At 43.2% G+C, this 19,957-nt stretch overlaps 1 long non-coding RNA gene across 2 annotated transcripts in view; it reads left to right on the plus strand.

The window, feature by feature from the left end:
• C030034L19Rik (RIKEN cDNA C030034L19 gene) overlaps nt 1-19,957 on the plus strand; it is a 34,214-nt gene that overhangs the window by 2,929 nt on the left and 11,328 nt on the right. Inside the window, exon 3 of one of the 2 annotated variants that reach the window (NR_160691.1) lies at nt 4,983-5,117. This is a non-coding gene — a long non-coding RNA (RIKEN cDNA C030034L19 gene). Of the gene's footprint in view, nt 1-4,982; nt 7,956-19,957 lie in introns of those variants that run through there. The other variant, NR_015499.3, reaches the window with a different exon arrangement.

Below are 19,957 nucleotides of genomic sequence, written 5' to 3' on the forward strand. Positions count from 1 at the left end.
GAAGACTTTGGATATTCCCATCCCCACCCCACCCCCGCCCTGAGATCAGCCTTGCTATGTAGCCCTTCCTGTCCTGGAGCTCACAGCCTAGATTTGAACTCGCAGAGATCTATCTGCTTTTGCCTCCCAAGCCTGGAATTAAAGGTGTATGTTCTCATGCCTGGCCACTTTTAAAATAAATATTTATCTTTCTTTGTGTGGACATTTACTTTGCACACCATAGCATTAGGATGTGTTCTGGGGTCGTTCTTTCATGCCATAGGGTGAAGATGGGAGGCATAGATAGCCGTTTTGTTGAGATAAGGTCTCACTGGCCTGGAACTGTTAAATAGGCTGAGCTGGCTGAGCAGTGAACACAGGAATCCTCCTGTCTCCACCCTGTGATTACAAGTGTGTGCTGCCATGCTTGGATTTTGCTCACATGGGTTCTAGTGGTTAGATTCTGACCCTCATACTTGCAAGGCAAGCACTTTACCAAGTGGGCTGGCTCCCCAGCCCCTACCATTGACCTTCATAGTCTTCACAGAGCAGAGAGTGTCCCTCTGGAGGCTTTCCCTATTCTATATCTGTGCTCCAGTCTGGGGTGAGGATACAGGGTTGCTGTGAAAGATCTACTATTGTTCTACACTGTCCAGTAGAGTAGCCACTAGCTATGTGTGATTAAAATGAATAAACTTGAAATTTCAATTTATCAGTTATTTTAGCCACATTTCAACCACTGAATAGCCACAAATGCCTAGTGGCCACTGTACTGGCCAGGACAGGTGGAGAATGCTTCAGCATTGTAGAAAGTTCTATGGGATGGCATTATAATCTCTTCAAGTCTCCCTGTTTCCTTCCTAGTCACTAGCCCCGTCCTCATGCGTGTGTGCACAAACACACACATATACACCACATAGCATACACACACACAGACACACACACACCACATGCATACCATAAACTCACATGTGCATGCAAACACAGTCCAGATTCCATCAGTTTATCATGCAAAAGCCTAGCTCTTCAGGCAGTACCTGAAGTCTCCATCCCTTCCATAAAAAGAGAACTGGGAACATTCTTTGATGTTTTCCTAAAAACCAAAAGCCCATCTTCCTTGAAGAGTGTTCTCTTGCTCCTCAAAGACAAAGGACCCAAAGTCTGTCCATGTTTCTCTAAAATTGAGACACTAGGTTTCGAATGTGGCCCGTGGAAGCAGTTTGATGGCCTCATCACCATGTGGCAGATAACGAAGTACAAGAAGTTCTGAGTCAACTTCCTTGTTTATTTGGCTATAAAAAGCAAAGGGAAGAAAAGTCTAAAGGAGCTACAGCTCAGCCTTAGGCATAACATCAACTTTTAAATAGAAAGTATTTGACCTGCACTGAAGAACAGTCGGCAGCCTGTGTAGAACAGTTTGCCAGGCAGCCATCCAAACAAGTGAACAGAGGCATTCCGGCCAGATGTGTGGTTCCTTTACTCAAAACATAAATTATCTCCATGGCTGGAAAGACGGTTCCGCTGTCAAGAGCACTTGCAACTCCCACAGAGGACCTAGATTCTGTTCCTACTCCCGACCATCTGTAACTCCAGTTCCAGGGTTCGGAGGCCTTCTGCTGGTTTCCCCAGGCACCGAACTGGGTGTACAGACATACGTGCAGGCAACATCTACATAAAATTAAATAATAAAACCGAGAACCCCCTTTACCTATGATTACAAAGAAACAACTGCGTGCTGAGATCCGTGGTTCTTGCCACATACAGCTCTGTGTCGTGAAGATGCTCAAACTTAGGTGTATGCAGATGTTGATAAATGCTTGCCCTTAAGAAGAGGCCGTCTTGTGCAAATAATGACAAGTTCTGTGTTCATAATCCAGGATTTCTGGTCAAACATTAGGCTGTAGAAATCCTGTGGCTGAAGCCTGTCTCTCAGACATTTATTCCTGGGGTTTTCTCAAGAACAAAAACCTAAAAACAAACAGGGGAAACGGTGTGCTGCTGCTACGACAGGAAGCTACCAGAGCAGGGGCTTCTCCCAGTCCTAGCCCCACGTGTGCCCTGCTCGAGAGTCACGTGACTAAAGCGGGCTGTCACTGCACAATCAGCTCACTCACTTAATAACGCCGCCACACATGCTTTGCTATATTTGCCCTGCTGGGTCTTTGCTCTGCACATTTGTTTAGAATTGATTCCTTTTGTGTCTGGAGTAAGACAGCACCCGCATCAATTCCTTTTCCTGCTCTTACAACACCCGATGAGACAACTTAAGGGAGGACGGTTTGAGCTTGGCTCACAGTTCAAGTGCACTGCCCATCCTTGTGGGGAAGTTATGGTGGCGGGACTTTGAGGGCAGGAGTGCAGCAAGGAGACTGGAAGCATGAGCTGGCCGATGAGAAGTTTAGGTGGAAGGGAGCAGAGGAAAGGGACTAAGATAAGCAGAAGGTGCGTGCTGGAATCAGGGCAGAAGTGCTGACAGGAGACAGGACGTGCATGAGAACTGGAGGCCCCCAGTTAGAAAAAGGGGAGTTACATCATCAGCATAGCGTGTGGGCCAGACCTCCAGAAGATGGTCTCAGCGGGATTTGGGGTCTTAATCTAAACGCGAAGGGAATTTGCTGAGGGCCCAAAGCAGACTAGTGCTCTTGAAGGCTCTGCAGTCTCTGCATGAAGAATGCATAGGAAAGGCTCCTAAGTAACTGTTTACTGCTTACCCGGCTCCTCCCCAGTTTGATTGTGAATACAAATATAGCAAGGAGGCGTTAAACAGCAAGAAGTACTTGCCCAGCAAGCAAAAAGGACATAAAGCCACATTTATTGGTGAAGTTCTTTGTAAACCAGCTCTGACACTGACTCTCCTGTCACTCAGTCTTCAGGGAAAGGCTTTGCTATTTCCTGCCCCAGGAGAGCAACTGCAGGAATTGGGGGAGTCCTGGTAGGTGCCACTGTAGACCCACCATTTTCTGCTTGCCAGAAGCACTGGTTTATTTTAGAGGCTTTAGTGGGTAGAACCCTGTAAATGTGGCACTAGGTGTGAAGCAGAGGGTGGCATCAAAGGTGTCACATCTTGCACAGTTTGTGGTTCTTTAAGAGTCTAGTCGGGAGACCGAGAAGAAGAAGAATTCTAGAGATGCAGGAGGCCAAGCCCCAAGCCAAGCACCCCTGAGGTCTTACCATGGGGGTTACCAGGCTTGGAAGTAGGAACCCCGCAGAAGCAGAGGAGCACAGGCCCAGGATTCAGAGTGCACACCAGAAGAGGGGCCATCTTGGCTCCAGAATAGCTCTGTGAGGTGTTGTGGTAAATCTCCAACCCCAATAAGCCCAGGCAAGAGAGACACAACTCAGTAATGTATTTATAAACTGCGTGCCTGTATTGGGCAGACGCGCCTCTACACCACTTTCTTCCCCAGCTATGAAATCCCTGCTACTTGCAGTTTCTCCAGGTCATGCGCTTCTGCTCCATCTTCCAACTTCTCTCTCTCTGTCCTTCTCCCGTAGTCTCTTCAGTTCCTCCTCCTCCCCGCCTCTTCCTGTATTGCCCGGAAAACCTGCCTCCCGCCTCCCGCCTCCTGCCTCCTCATTTTCACCCAGCAATTGGCTATTTGTCATCTTTATTAAACTTGGAAATCACATACATTTTCCAAATACAATACTTAAAGAAACCACTACACAGTGTGCCGTACACAGCTATTCACATGTAGGCATTAGAAGATATTTAATGATATGGCAAAATGCATATGCTATCATGTTAAGTGACTAAAAGCAATATGCTGAATTATATATACAGTGTGATCACAGCTATGTGATAAATACGCGTGGCAATAGTTAAAAATAATATACCTATCATCAGTGAATATGTTTGTATGTTGTAATTATTAGTGATTTTGTTTTTGTTTTACTTTTAATTACTTCTCTAGTACAAAATTGGGAAATAAAACAATTTTGTAAGGAATATATACTTAGCTCTCTACAACTTAGCTAATGGCTTCTGCTCCAATGCTTAAGGTACTTTCATTAAGCTATTTAAATAACAATACTGGTGCTGACTCATAAGGATCTTGGTGGCCCCCAGTAAGTGCCATACAACATAGTGAGCACTGTGCATGTACTAACCCATTAAAGAAGAGAACACCACTGTGAGAGGCAAAGCATTTAGGCCTTTGATCATTTCTGGAAAACGAATGCACATAACGATCAGGATGGTTGCTTCTTAGCATCTCTAGATAAAAGCAACAAGGAAAAGTATGAGTCCAGAGATTCAGTCTCAGATACCCATAGTACCATCATGGCTTCTGAGTGTGCCTTCAGATAGAGTGACTCCTGCAGCCATATGGCTGAAGTTGCTGACACAAAACTCATCGTATGACTTAAAAATAAGTCTAAGTCTCTGCCTTTAAGGCTGTCTGGAGTTAAAGTGAGACATGGATCAGGACGAGTGTGATTCTATAAGACATGGAGATATTCTGGAGGGCCTTGATGGATTCTGATGGGTTTATTTCACCTGAGAAAAACTTTGCTCACCTTAGGGGTGCCGGATGTATCCCTAAACTCACTCCTCTCTTCCCCTGCCAGAAGGAACCAATTTTATATCATCTATGAAACCAGCAAGGACCTTTCCTAAGAGATTAAAAAAGATAACACCCCAGGACCTGCCGTTACCACTGAACTTTGCCTAGAGACCATATAGCCAGCCTCAGGTCTCAGCAGTTAGAAGTGAAGTTCACAGAGGCACATGCTAGCCTAAAAACGTCTTGACTTTCTCATTCATAGACGTGGATACACACGGAATGAGTTCATGGGGTGGGATGATGCCGGACGGCACATAACTAGGCTAGGCTGAGCATATAGATAGGGCTCCTGCATTGAATGCTTACCTGAGTGATTAACCAAAGTGCATACAGGTCAGACGATGGGCTGCCGTGAAGCTGGAGCTGCGTAATATCCCTGTACTTAATGGTTTTGTTTTGTTTTGTTTTGTTTTGTTTTGTTTTGTTTTGTTTTTCAAGATAGGGTTTCTCTGTGCAGTCCTGGCTGTCCTGGAACTCACTCTGTAGACCAGGCTGGCTTAACGTTGATGAAGACACCCAAAAAGAAGATGGAACACCGGAGTGCTTTTGCCATCAAACTTATTCGTGCACTGTGTAAGAGTACAGAAGAGATGCCCTTCCCTAATATCAGGAGACATAGAGCTGTGAGAGGATACTCACATGAGGTCTGGAGGAGGGGAGAGATAAGGGAGGCATAAAAGAAACATAAGCGGCAGAGTCTTCAGGTAAGCAAGTGAAAAATGGAGTCGACTCTTAGAAATTCACAAAGGCGCAGGATATTCTGCCTTACAGGAACACAGGCTTAGTCATTATGTGAGCTGTGCTACAGGCCACACGCAAGACAGACAGGCACTTGTGACAGGGTTCACAGAGATGCTTCGTAGGGGAGGATTTTAGTTAATGTGTGACTGTAACAAAGCTGCCTTGGACCTGGGTGCTAGTGTGGCTGGCTGTGTTCCTACCCCATCACAGCCCTATCTGTTAGAGACTCATGACCTGAAAGGCCTGGGTTTTCCAACAACCAGCACACTTGAAGAGCCTGGTCACTGTCTTTTATATGCCAGACCTCACGGCAGTGTGACAGCTTCTCAATTGGGTACCTTAAATATAGTATGTGTGATTGGGATCTCAGAGTAGCAAGAGACAGACAAGGAGAGAATATTTATTTTTAATGGACAGAATAGACAAAGCAATGGTCACAATGCTCTGACTTTCTTTGGTACTTCCTTGCTATGTTTGCAGAAGTTTACTAAACTCTCACTTGATCCGTGTAGGCTAATGAACAAGAGCCTACCTGGAATCATAAATACAGGATCACAGCCCTTCAAACAACGTCTGGGCTTGACCCAGCTTACAAAGCCAGTGTCCCTCAGATAAAGGGGAGACCAGGTCTCCTTCAGGAAGAACCCACACATGTTTTACTGTTAACCACTGTACAACTATTCTTCAAATGAACCTCTGGTGGTTGGAACCTCATAGGCTCATATGTTTGAATGTTTGGTTCCCAGCTGATGGAGCTGTTTCTGGAAGGATTAGTAGGTGTGTCTTTGTTGAAGGAGGTGTGTCACTTGGGGTGAGCTTTGAGATTTCAGAAGTCCACGCCTATCTCTCTTGATTTTCTTGTGTTTTGCAAAGTGTTTCAGGTTTCACATGAGGCCTCTTCTGGAGGTGAGTCTGTGCAGAGTGGTAGATGCAAGTCTACTTTCATTTCTCTATATGCAGACACCCAGCTCTCCCAGCCTCATTCATTAAAGATCGAAGAAGCCAGAAGCCATCTTTTCTCCAGGCAGTTTATTTTATTTATTAATTTTCTATCTACCTACCTACCTACCTATCTATCTATCTATCTATCTATCTATCTATCTATCTATCTATCTATCTATCTATCATCTTTGGCATTTTTGTCAAATATCAAGTGGCTGTAGTTACACTTATTCATGTTTGGGTCTTCTATTTTGTTTCATTTGTTTACAAGCCTGCATCTGAATCAGGCAACCCAGTAGAAGAAGAAAGGGCCCTACAGTAGGCAAAAAGGATCAGGAAGAGCCCTCGCTCTCACTGTTAGGATTCCTACAAGAATGCCAAGTTACACAGCCATAACGTATATGCAGAGGACCTAGGTCAGAGCCCTCCAGGATCCCTGATCTCCGAGTCCCCATGAGTCCCAGTCACTTGATTCTGTGGGTCATGTATTCCTGGTGTCCCGGATCCCTCTGGTTCCTCCAGTCTGTGCTCCCCTTCCTCTGCAAGTCTCCCTGACCGCCACCTAACGTTTGGCTGTGGGACACTGCATTTGCTCCCAGTGGTTGCCAGATAAAGCCTCTCTGGTTTCTGATGACAATTCTGCTAGGCCCCAGTCCTGGTACACTAGGCAGGTCATACTGTAGGTTGAAAGTTTTATGTCTGGGTTGGTGTCCCAATCCCTCCACTTGAGGCCTTGCCTGGTAATAGAAGACAGCTGATTCAGGGTCCCTCTCCCCACTACTAGGAGTCTTTGCTAGGGCTATGCTCATAGATTCTATGGAGTTTCCATTGCACTAGTTTTCCACCTCACTCCCAAAATGACTCCCCCAAATTCCAGTCATTTCTCCCAGTCATTTCTCCCAGTAATTTCTCTAGCTCTCCATCTGATTCCTCCTGTTCCTAACCCCACCAACCTCAGTCCACCTGAAAAATCTCTTCTAGCTCCCTCCCCAGGGAGATCCTTTCCCACCATTAAGCTTTCATTGTTACTTAGCCTCTCAAGGATCCTGGACTGCAGCATGATTCCTTTGCTTTAGAGCAGATACCCATTTGCATGTAAGTATGTCTGTGATGGTGTGTGTCTAGTCTTACTGTAGCTTGTTATGCTGTTTTCATTAATACTCCTGGGAGGCTTGCTCTTTTCTAAGGGGACACAGAGGTGGGCAGTGGATCTGGGGGCCAGGGGAGTTTGGATGGAGAAACTAGGGGGTGGTGCCATCCCTGGGCTCTATAAGAAAGCAGGCTGAGCAGGCCAGGGGACGCAGTCCAGTAAGCAGCACCCTCCATGTCTCTGCATCAGTTCCTGCCTCCAACTTCCTGCCCTGTGCGTGTTCCTGTCCTGACTTCCTTTGGTGATGATCAGCAACATGGAAGTGTAAGCCGAATAAACCCTTTCCTCCCCGACTTGCTTCTAGGTCATGATGTTTTGTGCAGGAATAGAAACCCGGACTAAGACACCATATGTAAAGAGGGATGCTTTGACTTCTTTGCCAGAGATGGGCAAGCCTGTCACATTCCTGATCTAAAGGAGCCATTCATCAATGAGTTGTTTAATTTCCATGAGCATGTATATTTAAGAGATTTGTTTGCTGTCAATCTAAGTTTTGTCAAATTATGTATGGTCGATAGGATACTTAGAGTTCTGCTTCTTCAATAAAATAACCCTAATGTTTATTCTTTTTTTAATTGAAAATATATTTTCCCTCATGTAACATATCATGATTATGGTCTCCCCTTCCTCCGCTGCTCCCAGATCCTCTCCCTTCCCTACCGCCCAGTTCCACTCCTTTTCTGCCTCTCATTAGACAACAATCAGCATAACAACAAAATAATATGAGAAAGCAAAACAAAACAAAGAAACCCTAACATCTTAGACTAGGACTAAGGAAACAAACAGAAGGGAGGGAGTCAGGGAAAGGCGTATGTAACAGAGGCTGAGGCAGAGGCACATTTGTTCACACACTCAGGAATCTCTCGGCCTTCAATTCTACTCCGTTGATCAATGGATCTGTTTTTGTACCAATACCACGTGTTTTTGTTTGTTTGTTTGTTTGTTTGTTTGTTTTAAATACTATAGCTCTGTAGTACAACTTGAAACCAGGGATGGTGAGACCTCTCACAGCTCCTTTATTGTTTAGGACTGTTTTAATTATCATTGGTTTTCTGTGTTTCCATATGAAGCTGATATTGTCCTTTCAAGATCTGTGAAGAACTGTGTTGGAATGTTTATGGGATTACAATAAGCCTGTAGATTGCTTTAGGTAGGATGGCCATTTTACTATATTAATCCTAGTGATCCATGAGCATAGGTGATCTTTCCATCTTTTGAGATCTTTTTTCAATTTCTTTTTTTAATGCTTTAAAGTTTTCATCATACAAGTGTTTCACTTGCTTGGTGAGAGTGATCCCAGATATTTTATATTATTTGAAACTATAGTGAAAGAAGACGACCCCTGATGTCTTCCAGTCTGCTTGCCATTTGTATGTCCGAGGGCTACGCGCTTTGGTCAATGTTTTCTCCAGTCTCTTTACTGGAAGGCCAGGAGCTGTGTGGGTTTCACCAGCTGCAGAGGTTTCCTGGTGGAGCTTTTAGGGCCATTTATGTAAATTATGATATCATCTGTAGATAAAGACACTCTGACTCCTTCCTTTCTAATTAGAATTCCCTGGATCTCCTTCAGTCAGTTGTCTTATTGCTCCAGCTATGAAGAGAGTGGCCAACTTTGTCTTACTTCTGATTTTACTGGAATTCTTTGAATTTCTCTCCAATTAAGTTGAGGTTGGCTACAGGCTTGATGTAAAGTACATTCATTGTGCTCAGGTATCCCCTGGTATCCCTAATCTCCTCAGGACTTTTGTTACAAAGGGGTTGGATTTTGGTAAAGCCTTTTCTGCATCTAATGAGACTGGGTTTTGTCACTCAGTTTGTTTACTGATTGTTGTGTGTTGAACCATCTCTGAATCTCTGAGACAAAGCGCACTTGATCAAGGTGCATGATCTTTTCTGATGTGTTCTTGGACTTGGTTTCCAAGTAATTTATTTAAAATTTTTGTATCTAGAATTAGGTCTGTAAGTCTCTTTTTTGGGGGGGGGGGCTTTATGTGGTTTGGGTATCAGAGTAACTATCGAATAATTTGAGAAGTATTGGAGTCTGGTAGAAATCTGTACTAAAGCCATCTCTCTCACCCCGGGCTTTTTGTCCAAAGACTTAATGACTGCCTCTATTTCACTAGGAGTAAAGGTCTGTTCAAAGTGCTTATCTGTTCTTGATTTAATTTTGGCAAGTGAGAAAATTATCCATTTCTTTTAGATTCTCCAGATTGGTGGAGAACAGGCTGTTAAAGTATGGTGTAAGGATTGTCTGCATTTCCTCAGTGCCTGCTGTCAGTCACCCTGACTCATTCCAAACTGCTCATGTGCACACCCCCTGCCTTCTGTTAATATGAATAAGAGGTCGCCAATCTCTTTCATTTTCTCAAATTGCAAACTTTTTGTTTTATTGTTTGTATCGTTCTCTTTATTGATTTCATCCCTCAGTTTGATTATTTATTATCTATTCTTTCTGGGTGTGATCTGTACTTTTTGTGCTATTAAGTCACTAGTATGGAATCGCTCCATTTCATCTATCTATCTATCTATCTATCTATCTATCTATCTATCTATCTATCTATCTATCCATCCATCCATGTATCTATCATCTGTTTGTCTTTCTGTCTACCTATCAATCTATCCATCCATGTATCTATCTTCTGTCTATCCATCCATGTATTTATCATTTGTTTGTCTTTCTGTCTATCTATCTATCTATCTATCTATCTATCTATCTATCTATCTATCTATCATCTATCTATCTATCTATCTATCTATCTATCTATCTATCTATCTTATGTAGGCACTTGGTGCTATGAAGTTGCCTCTTAGAACCATTTTCATTGTGTCCCATAGGTTTGGGTATGCTGTGTATTCATCTTCACTCATATCTAGAAAGTCTTTCATTTCTCTTAGTTTCTGCCTTGACCCATTTTTCATTTCGTAGTGAGTTGTTTGGATTCTGTAAGTGTATGCTTCCTGTTGTTACTGGCATTTTGCTTTTGTCTGTGGTGTTCTGATAGGATGCAGGGGGTTATTTCACTTTTCCTATATCAGTTGAGACTTGCTTTTTCTCCAAGTATGTGGTCAATTTTGGAGATTTCATCAGGTGCTGAGAATGAGATTGTGTGTGTGTGTGTGTGTGTGTGTGTGTGTGTGTGTGCATGTATGTGTGTGTATGAAATGTTCTGTAAATATCTGTTAGGTCCATTTGGTTTGTAATGTACGTCGGCAATGGCATTTCTGTTTAGTTTTTGTCTGGATGGCCTGTCTATTTGGAAGAGTGGGGTATTAATGTATCTGTGTGCAAGGATCAATATAGGATTTGAACTATAATACTGTTTTTTTTTTTTTCTCCTTGGGTGCTCTTGTGTTTGGTCCATGTCTTAGTCAGGGTTTCTATTCCTGTACAAACATCATGACCAAGAAGCAAGTTGGGTTTATTCGGCTTACACTTCCATACTGCTGTTCATCACCAAAGGAAGTCAGGACTGGAACTCAAGCAGGTCAGAAAGCAGGAGCTGATGCAGAAGCCATGAAGGGATGTTCTTTACTGGCTTGCTTCCCCTGGCTTGCTCAGCCTGCTCTCTTATAGAACCCAAGACTACCAGCCCAGAGATGGTCCTACCCACAAGGGGCCTTTCCCCCTTGATCACTAATTGAGGAAATGCCTTACAGTTGGATCTCATGGAGGCATTTCCTCAACTGAAGCTCCTTTTTCTGTGATAACTCCAGCTATGTCAAGTTGACACAAAACTAGCCAGTACAATTGACCCCTTGTCAACTTGACACACAAACTCATCACTAGTAAGCCTCAGCCCTTGCATTCTTATTCATTCCCAAGATATAAATAACTTTAAACGTCCCACAGTCTTTACATATTCTTAAAATTTCAATCTCTTTAAAATGTCCATCTCTTTTAAAATCCAAAGTCTTTTTTACAATTAAAAGTCTCTTAACTGTGGGCTCCACTAAAATAGTTTCTTCCTTCAAGAGGGAAAATATCAGGGCACAGTCACAATCAAAAGCAAAAATCAATCTCCAACAGTCCAATGCCTGGGATCCAAATTATGATCTTCTGGGCTCCTCCAAGGGTTTGGGTTGCTTCTCCAGCCATGCCCTTTGTAGCACACACGTCATCCTCTAGGCTCCAGATGCCTGTACTCCACTGCTGCTGCTCTTGGTGATCATCTCATGGTACTGGCATCTCCAAAACACTGCATGACCCCTTCAGTCCTGGGCTGTCAATTTCAACTGAGGCTGCACCTTCACCAATGGCCTTCCATGGCCTCTCACAGTGCCAAAGCCTCAGCTGCTCTGCGTGACCCCTTCATGCCTTCAAAACCAGTACCACCTGGGTGACTCTTACATATTACCAAGTCCAGCCACAGCACAAGGTACAACGTTGGCTATCTCTGGGACACAGCCTCTGTGCTTTCAGAAAACACTTCCTGGAAGGTGTCACCTCAATGATGCTGGTCTCTTCTTAATCACCACTAATTCCTTAGCTCCAGCTAACCAGCATCAATCGTCCCAGTAATGCCAAGTTTTTGCTTTAGTAGTTCTGGTATCTTGTTAATCACAGCTGATTCTTCAGCCCCAGCTAACCAGAACCACAGAATCTTCACAATCAAAACAGCAATGGCCCTGAAAAGTCTTTAATCTTCCCTCTGAAATTTCACAAGCCAGGCCTCCATCTTCTGCACTGTTTTCAACATTATCTTCTAAGCTCCTACACAACATCTGACAGAGCTCTTAACAGCGAATGGATCTTCAAGCCCAAAGTTCCAAAGTCCTTCCACAGTCCTCCCCAAAACATGGTCAGGTTGTCACAGGAATACCCCACTCCTGGTTCCAATTTGTCTTAGTCAGGGTTTCTATTCCTGCACAAACATCATGACCAAGAAGCAAGTTGGGGAGGAAAGGGTTTATTTGGCTTACACTTCCATATTGCTGTTCATCACCAAAGAAGTCAGGACTGGAACTCAAGCAAGTCAGGAAGCAGGAGCTGATGCAGAGGCCATGGAGGGATGTTCTTTACTGGCTTGCTTCCCCTGGCTTGCTCAGCCTGCTCTCTTATAGAACCCAAGACTACCAGCCCAGAGATGGTACCACCCACAAGGGGCCTTTCCCTCTTGATCACTAATTGAGGAAATGCCTTACAGTTGGATCTCATGGAGGCATTTCCTCAACTGAAGCTCCTTTCTCTGTGATAACTCCAGCTGTGTCAAGTTGACACAAAACTAGCCAGTACATGGAGCATGTTTCTTTCTTACTAGTTGGAACATCTTCTGGATATATGCCCAGGAGAAGTATTGCGGGATCCTCCAGTAGTACCATGTCCAATTTTCTGAGAAACTGCCAGACTGATTTCCAGAATGGTTGTACAAGCTTGCAATCCCACCAACAGTGGAGGAGTGTTCCTCTTTCTCCACATCCTCGCCAGCATCTGCTGTCACCTGAATTTTTAATCTTAGCCATTCTGACTGGTGTGAGATGGAATCTCAGCGTTGTTTTGATTTGCATTTCCCTGATGATTAAGGATGCTGAACATTTTTCCAGGTGTTTCTCAGCCATTCAGTAATCCTCAAGTGAGAATTCTTTGTTTAGCTCTGAGCCCCATTTTTTAATGGGGTTATTTGATTTTCTGGAGTCCACCTTCTTGAGTTCTTTATATATATTGAATATTAGCCCTCTATATGATTTAGGATAGGTAAAGATCCTTTCCGAATCTGTTGGTGGCCTTTTTGTCTTATTGACGGTGTCTTTTGCCTTACAGAAGCTTTGCAGTTTCATGAGTTCCCATTTGTCAATTCTCGATCTTACAGCACAAGCCATTGCTGTTCTATTCAGGAATTTTCCCCCTGTGCCAATATCTTCGAGGCTTTTCCCTAAGTTCTCCTCTATAAGTTTCATGTGTGGGTTCATCTCTGGGTCTTCAATTCTATTCCATTGGCCTACTTGTCTGTCGTTATACCAGTACCATGCCGTTTTTATCACAATTGCTCTGTAGTAAAGCTTTAGATCAGGCATGGTGATTCCACCAAAGGTTCTTTTATCCCTGAGAAGAGTTTTTGCTATCCTAGGTTTTTTGTTATTCCAGATGAATTTGCAGATTGTTCTTTTTAATTCGTTGAAGAATTGAGTTGGAATTTTGATGGGGATTGCATTGAATCTGTAGATTGCTTTGGGCAAGATAGCCATTTTTACAATGTTGATCCTGCCAACCCATGAGCATGGGAGATCTTTCCATCTTCTGAGATCTTCTTTAATTTCTTTCTTCAGAGACTTGAAGTTCTTATCACACAGATCTTTCACTTCCTTAGTTAGAGTCATGCCAAGGTATTTTATATTATTTGTGACTATTGAGAAGGGTGTTGTTTCCCTAATTTCTTTCTCAGCCTGTTTATCCTTTGTGTAGAGAAAGGCCATTGACTTGTTTGAGTTAATTTTATATCCAGCTACTTCACCGAAGCTGTTTATCAGGTTTAGGAGTTCTCTGGTGGAATTTTTAGGGTCACTTATATATACTATCATATCATCTTCAAAAAGTGATATTTTGACTTCTTCCTTTCCAATTTGTATCCCCTTGATCTCCTTTTGTTGTCAAATTGCTCTGGCTAGGACTTCAAGTACAATGTTGAATAGGTAGGGAGAAAGTGGGCAGCCTTGTCTAGTCCCTGATTTTAGGGGGATTGCTTCCAGCTTCTCACCATATACTTTGATGTTGGCTACTGGTTTACTGTAGATTGCTTTTATCATGTTTAGGTATGGGCCTTGAATTCCTGATCTTTCCAAGACTTTTATCATGAATGGGTGTTGGATTTTGTGCAATGCTTTCTCCGCATCTAACGAGATGATCATGTGGTTTTTGACTTTGAGTTTGTTTATATACTGGATTACGTTGATGGATTTCCGTATATTGAACCATCCCTGCATCCCTGGGATAAAACCTACTTGGTCAGGATGGATGATTGTTTTAATATGTTCTTGGATTCGGATAGTGAGAATTTTATTCAGTATTTTTGCATCGATATTCATAAGGGAAATTGGTCTGAAGTTCTCTATCTTTGTTGGATCTTTCTGTGGTTTAGGTATCAGAGTAATTGTGGCTTCATAGAATGAGTTGGGTAGAGTACCTTCTACTTCTATTTTGTGGAATAGTTTGTGCAGAACTGGAATTAGATATTCTTTGAAGGTCTGATAGAACTCTGCACTAAACCTATCTGGTCCTGAGCTTATTTTGGTTGGGAGACTATTAATGACTGCTTCTATTTCTTTAGGGTATATGGGACTGTTTATATCGTTAACTTGATCCTGGTTTAACTTTGGTACCTGGTATCTGTCTAGAAATTTGTCCATGTCGTCCAGGTTTTCCAGTTTTGTTGAGTATAGCCTTTTGTAGAAGGATCTGATGGTGTTTTAGATTTCTATGCTTAGTATTTTGATTATTATGTTCCAAGGGAAATTTTTCTGATCTAGTCTGTTTGCTGTTAAGTATAGTGCTTGCATCTTGATAGTTATCTTCTTTAGGCCATTTATTTATTTATTTATTTATTCATTCATTCATTCATTCATTCATTCATTCATTCATTCATTTCTGAAACAGGGTTTCTGTGTAGTATTGGTTGTTCTGGAACTCACTCTGTAGAACAGGCTGGCCTTGAAATCAGAAATTCACCTGCCTCTGCCTCCCAAGTGCTGTAATTACAGGCGTGAGCCACCACACCTGGCCACCCAGGCCATTTTTACTTAAAAATATTTTCTGTGTTGGACACAGGTTTCTCTTCCTTCTTGGGTGTCTCATGTGCTTATATTTTGTTGTTTTTTTTTTTATCATGTCCAGATTTCCTGGATGTTTTGGGGCAGATTTTTTTTTTCAGATTTTGTATTTTCTTTGTCCAAAGTATCCATTTTTGGTCAAAATCTTCTATCACGTCTTTAACGTCTGAGAGTCTCTCTTTTGTCTCTTATAATCTGTTGGTGAGGCTTGTCTCTGAGGTCCCTGTTTAAGTTCCTCAAATTTTCATTTCCAGATTTCCATCTGTTTAGGTTTTCATTATTGAATCTATTTTTACTTTTAGGACTTGAACCGGTTCATTCATTTTCTTCCAATGTTTGTGTTTTCATAGATTTCTTTGAGCGATTTTTTTTTTCTTTAAGGACTCCTCTGCTATTCATAAAGGCTACTTTAAGGTCTTTGCTTTGTGTTTCAGCTATGTTGCAACTCTCTGGTAGGGTTGTTAGGCTCTAGTGGAGATATACTGTCCTGGCTTATATTGATTGCATGTTTACAGTGGTATCTAGTCATCTGGGTTTGGGAAGACTGTAATTCCTGGTGCTGATGTCTGGTCTTGTCTTTGTTGGGTAAGTGGATGTTTGGGTCCTAGGTTTCTGTTGCTCTCTCTGCTTCTTAGGAGGGAATGATGTGTATGTGGCCTGGTAGGAAATTCTAGGATTCTGATATGTGTGGCCAAAGGAGTTCTGGGTAAAATATGATTCTAGATAGTGGGAGCTGACATGCAGTAATGGGGAAGGGCTAGGAGTCTGGGTGACTGAAGGACTCCACAGGGGGAAGGAAAGCAGGGTGTTCTACCGAGATCTGCTTAGTCCCCTGGGGATGGGGGCAGAGAATGAGGCGAGGCCCAGCCAGGCCCAGAGCTGGGGATGATGCAGAGGATTAAGTTAGGAAAGAGGAGGGAGTAAAGGGAGAAGTCAGCCTCCGTTTCCCTGCCTTGTGCTGTGGGCTCCCAGGGGATGCCAGACAGAGTTGGGGGCTGGGATAGGGAGGAATGGGAGGAAGGCAATTTGGAGGTAAGGATCTGTGTGATCACATGGAATCACTGTAATTTTATGAATTTGGCAAGATTTGTTTTGTGTTCCAGGATGTAGTCTGTTTTCAGAGACATTTCCCTAGGCCATTGGTAGAATCGATAATTTTTGGTGTTTGAATGGATATTCTGTTCCTATCTGCCAGATCCATTTAATGTTATTGGGTTGATGCACATCTGTATCATTAGTTCCAGTAGTGTACTTTTATAAAATTGGACACATATGTACACACACACACACACCTAGGATTATAATGTCTTCATAGTTAATTGTTCCCTCGATTAGAATGAAGTGTCCTATGTATATCTTAGTTTTAGTTTGAAGTCTGTCTTGTCATTGTTAGGATAGCAGTGCCTGCTTGTTTCATGTTCCTATTTGCTTAGAATACTTTTTTGCATGTCTTTTCTTAAGACAGTGTTTCTTAACCTTCCTAATGCTACAATCCCCTAACACCTCCAACCGTGAAATTATTTTTGTTGCTACTATATAGCTGTAATTTTGCTTCTGTTATGAATTGTAATGGAAATATCTGTGCTTTCTAATGGTCTTAGGCGATTCCTGTGAAAACATCATTCAACTTCCAAAGGAATCATGACCCACAGGTTAAGAGCTGCCAAATTAAGACGCTGCCAATCTTTAAAGCCGAGTTTCTTGTAGACAACAGTAAGATAAAGTTAATGTTTAATCTGCCTTTGACTTTTGATTGGACAATTGGGGCCTCTAATATTTGTTATTATTGACAAGTGTGTGTAGAGTGTTGGTGTTTGCATCCTATGGTTTAGTAATTATAGTTCCACTCATTTTCTTTCTAGAGTCTCTTGGCCATGTTCACTTCTCTCTTCTGTCTGATGTATCGTTTCTAATTTTCTCTGTAGGACTGGCTTGGTGGATATGAATTCTTTTAGCCTGTTTGTATCATGGAGGTTGGGAAACCACAGGCAAAGGCCTTCAGACTGAGCCAGCCCTGGGTGTGGGGTTCGGGCTCCATCTGAGCGTTAGGATGAAGGAGGGAGCAGGCTTATCGCTCCCAGGGTGGACTCACCAAGCTGGGCCAGAGCAGAGTGTGCTGGCCAGGCTGGGCATGGAGGGTGGATGTGGTGTAGACACATTACTCTACTGACCTACCTAAGACATCTATTATTTCTCTACTACAGTATCATAACTTAGTCCTCAGGGGTCTTGATCACCTGCTTCTTCCACAAGGTATAACACAGGTCTGATTATATTATGATGATTGGACCAAATGAGGATGTAGCATCCATCACAGACCTCTTTGTTAAAACATTTGTTTATCTGAGAAAAGGAAATAAATGACTTCCGCACAAGGCTGGGCTGGCTGTTGTGGTTGCTGAGTACCAGATCTGCCAATGGCAAATACCAACACAGAGCTCCTAATACATCATTATCTATGGAGCCACCAGCCAGTGACTCATGGTAAACTGAACACATCAGATTCTTTCCATCGTGGAAAGGTCAATGCTTTGTCCTTACTGGAACACTTATTTTGGTTATAGATTTGCTTTTCTGACCCAATGCTTCCACCAGGACTGCCATCGATGAACTCATTAAATGTCTTTTCCATCACTATGGTAATCTACACGGCATTGCTTCTGACAAAGGAACTCACCGCTCAGCCAGGGAAGGACAGCAGTGAGTTCACGCTCATGGATTCACTGGTCTTGCCACGTTCCCACCAGCCTGAAGCAGTTGGTTTGACAGAACAGTCGAGTGACCTTTTTATAATGCAGTTTCTATGCCAACTAGGTGGCAACAGCCTGCAGGCTAGGGCAGAGCTCTGCAGAAGGCTAGATGTGCTCTGAATCAATGTAGAATATGGCTTCTCTGGTAGCCAGGATTTGAAGGTTTAGGAATCAAGAGGAGAATGGTACCATTCACTATCACTTCTAGTGACCCATTAGCTGCTATTATTACTGTTGTTGTTAATATAAGTTTTTTAAGACAGAGTTTCTCTGTGCAGCTCAGGCTGTCCTGGAACTATGCAGATCAGGCTGGCCTCAAACTCAAGAGGCCTGCTTCTGCCTCCTGAGTGTGGAATTAAATGCTACTATGCCCAGTTCCCATAAGCAAAAATTTTGGCTTCCTGTCTTATGGACTTGTGGCTGGCTTAGAAGCCTTGACTCAGAGCAGGAAGTGTTTCTGGCAAGAGACACAATAAACATCCAACTGGTTTGGAAGCTAAGACGTCACCCTGGCCACCTTGGTCCCTAGAGTCAACAGGCTAAGAAAGAAGTACGGCAGGGCATTGGCCCTCATCACTGCGGAAAATTGGTCTGCATCTCCAGATGAGGTGAAAAAAAAAAAAAAGACATTTGGAGTTCAGGAGATCTTTAGCGTGTCTCTTGGCATTATGGTGTCCTGATCTGAAGGCCTATAAGGTTGGAAAGCCCAAAGTCATGGAAGATAGTGCTGAAAGCCCATCTGTTTCCCAAGGCATCTTACCCTTGGTTCCAGGCATGTGCCTGACTTTGGTTCCTCCAAAGTCATTCATCCTTCTGGCCAACGCACTAGTTGTGTGTGCTTAATTGTATCTGAGCAGGGTTATTCCACACTGCCAGCTGCATGCGTGCAGTAGGCTCCCCACATCTCTAACCACTGCTAACGAGGCCTGAAATGAGCTGTATTACAATACTTGACTTGGCATGTTTCCTTGTGATGGCCTTGGCATGACAGTGCAGTCGGCCAGGGAAATGAATGGACTGCACCCCACAGGCTGTAGTGGCATTAAGAGTTAAGGCCAGACCCGCTGACTGCGGCTGCTTGAAGGATTTGATCTAGGTTTTGTGGCTAGTGTGGGATTTTACTTGGTGGTGAGAACAGCTGGTTGTTTTCAGGTCCCAGGGTGTAGTAGCATCCTTTGGGGGAACAGACTCAGGAGTCAGCCATTAGGCCAGTGTCTTGATGCCTGGAAAGCACTCTATGCTGTTCAGAGCAGCAGATGGTCCCTTTCTCACAGAGGGCATTCACCAATTCTACCTGTGCCTGTGGGCCCCATACTTGATACTGTTAGGTTCTTAGGGGCTGCTGTTTGCTGGCCCAGCAATACTTACCTGGAATTAAATTGAAAGTGATGCCATCTACTCAAGCAGCAGTTACACGGGTTGAAAGCACCAGCAGGCTGACAGGGTGATGGGGTCAAGGTAGAAGGGCCTGCTTTTACTCTCAGCATCTCACTCACTCTCCTTCAGCTTTAAAACTATAGCTACATGCTGTGCAGCTAGAGCTGGAGGACCATTTACCAGGACACCCAGACTCCACTCTTGAAAGTGTGTTATATCCTAAAGCCAGCCTAGCCTCTCTACTCTCTTTTAATAGCACAGATGACCAATGCTGAAATTTATTTCATTTAGAAGCATTCATTTTCCCCACTTATTAAATCCTTTCTATGTACAAAACATTTCTACATAAAAATGGTGTATGTAATTCTACGTTTTGTCTCATGTGTTAGATAATTGCTATGTAAGTGATAGTCATTGGTACTTGGTGATTCTGAGAATGTACATATTCTAAAGAACAGTCAAAGTCCTGAGAGCCAACAGATGTCTGTGTCAGTCTTCAAATGCCCACTTCTGTGCGTTTGGCTTGGGCCAGGGAATGGCAGATTGAAAGAATATGCAACCTGTTTATTCATTTAAAATTGTGCAGCTCACTTAGTAATGCAGCAACATGGTGGCCACAGCGAGGAGTTAGCCTGCACCCCCGAGAAAAGGCTGGCATGGGCCTTCTTGACGCTCAGCTGCTTTAAAGTCTG

Source organism: Mus musculus, chromosome 3 (genome assembly GCF_000001635.26).
Source record: "Mus musculus strain C57BL/6J chromosome 3, GRCm38.p6 C57BL/6J".
NCBI classification, from domain to species: Eukaryota; Metazoa; Chordata; class Mammalia; order Rodentia; family Muridae; genus Mus; species Mus musculus.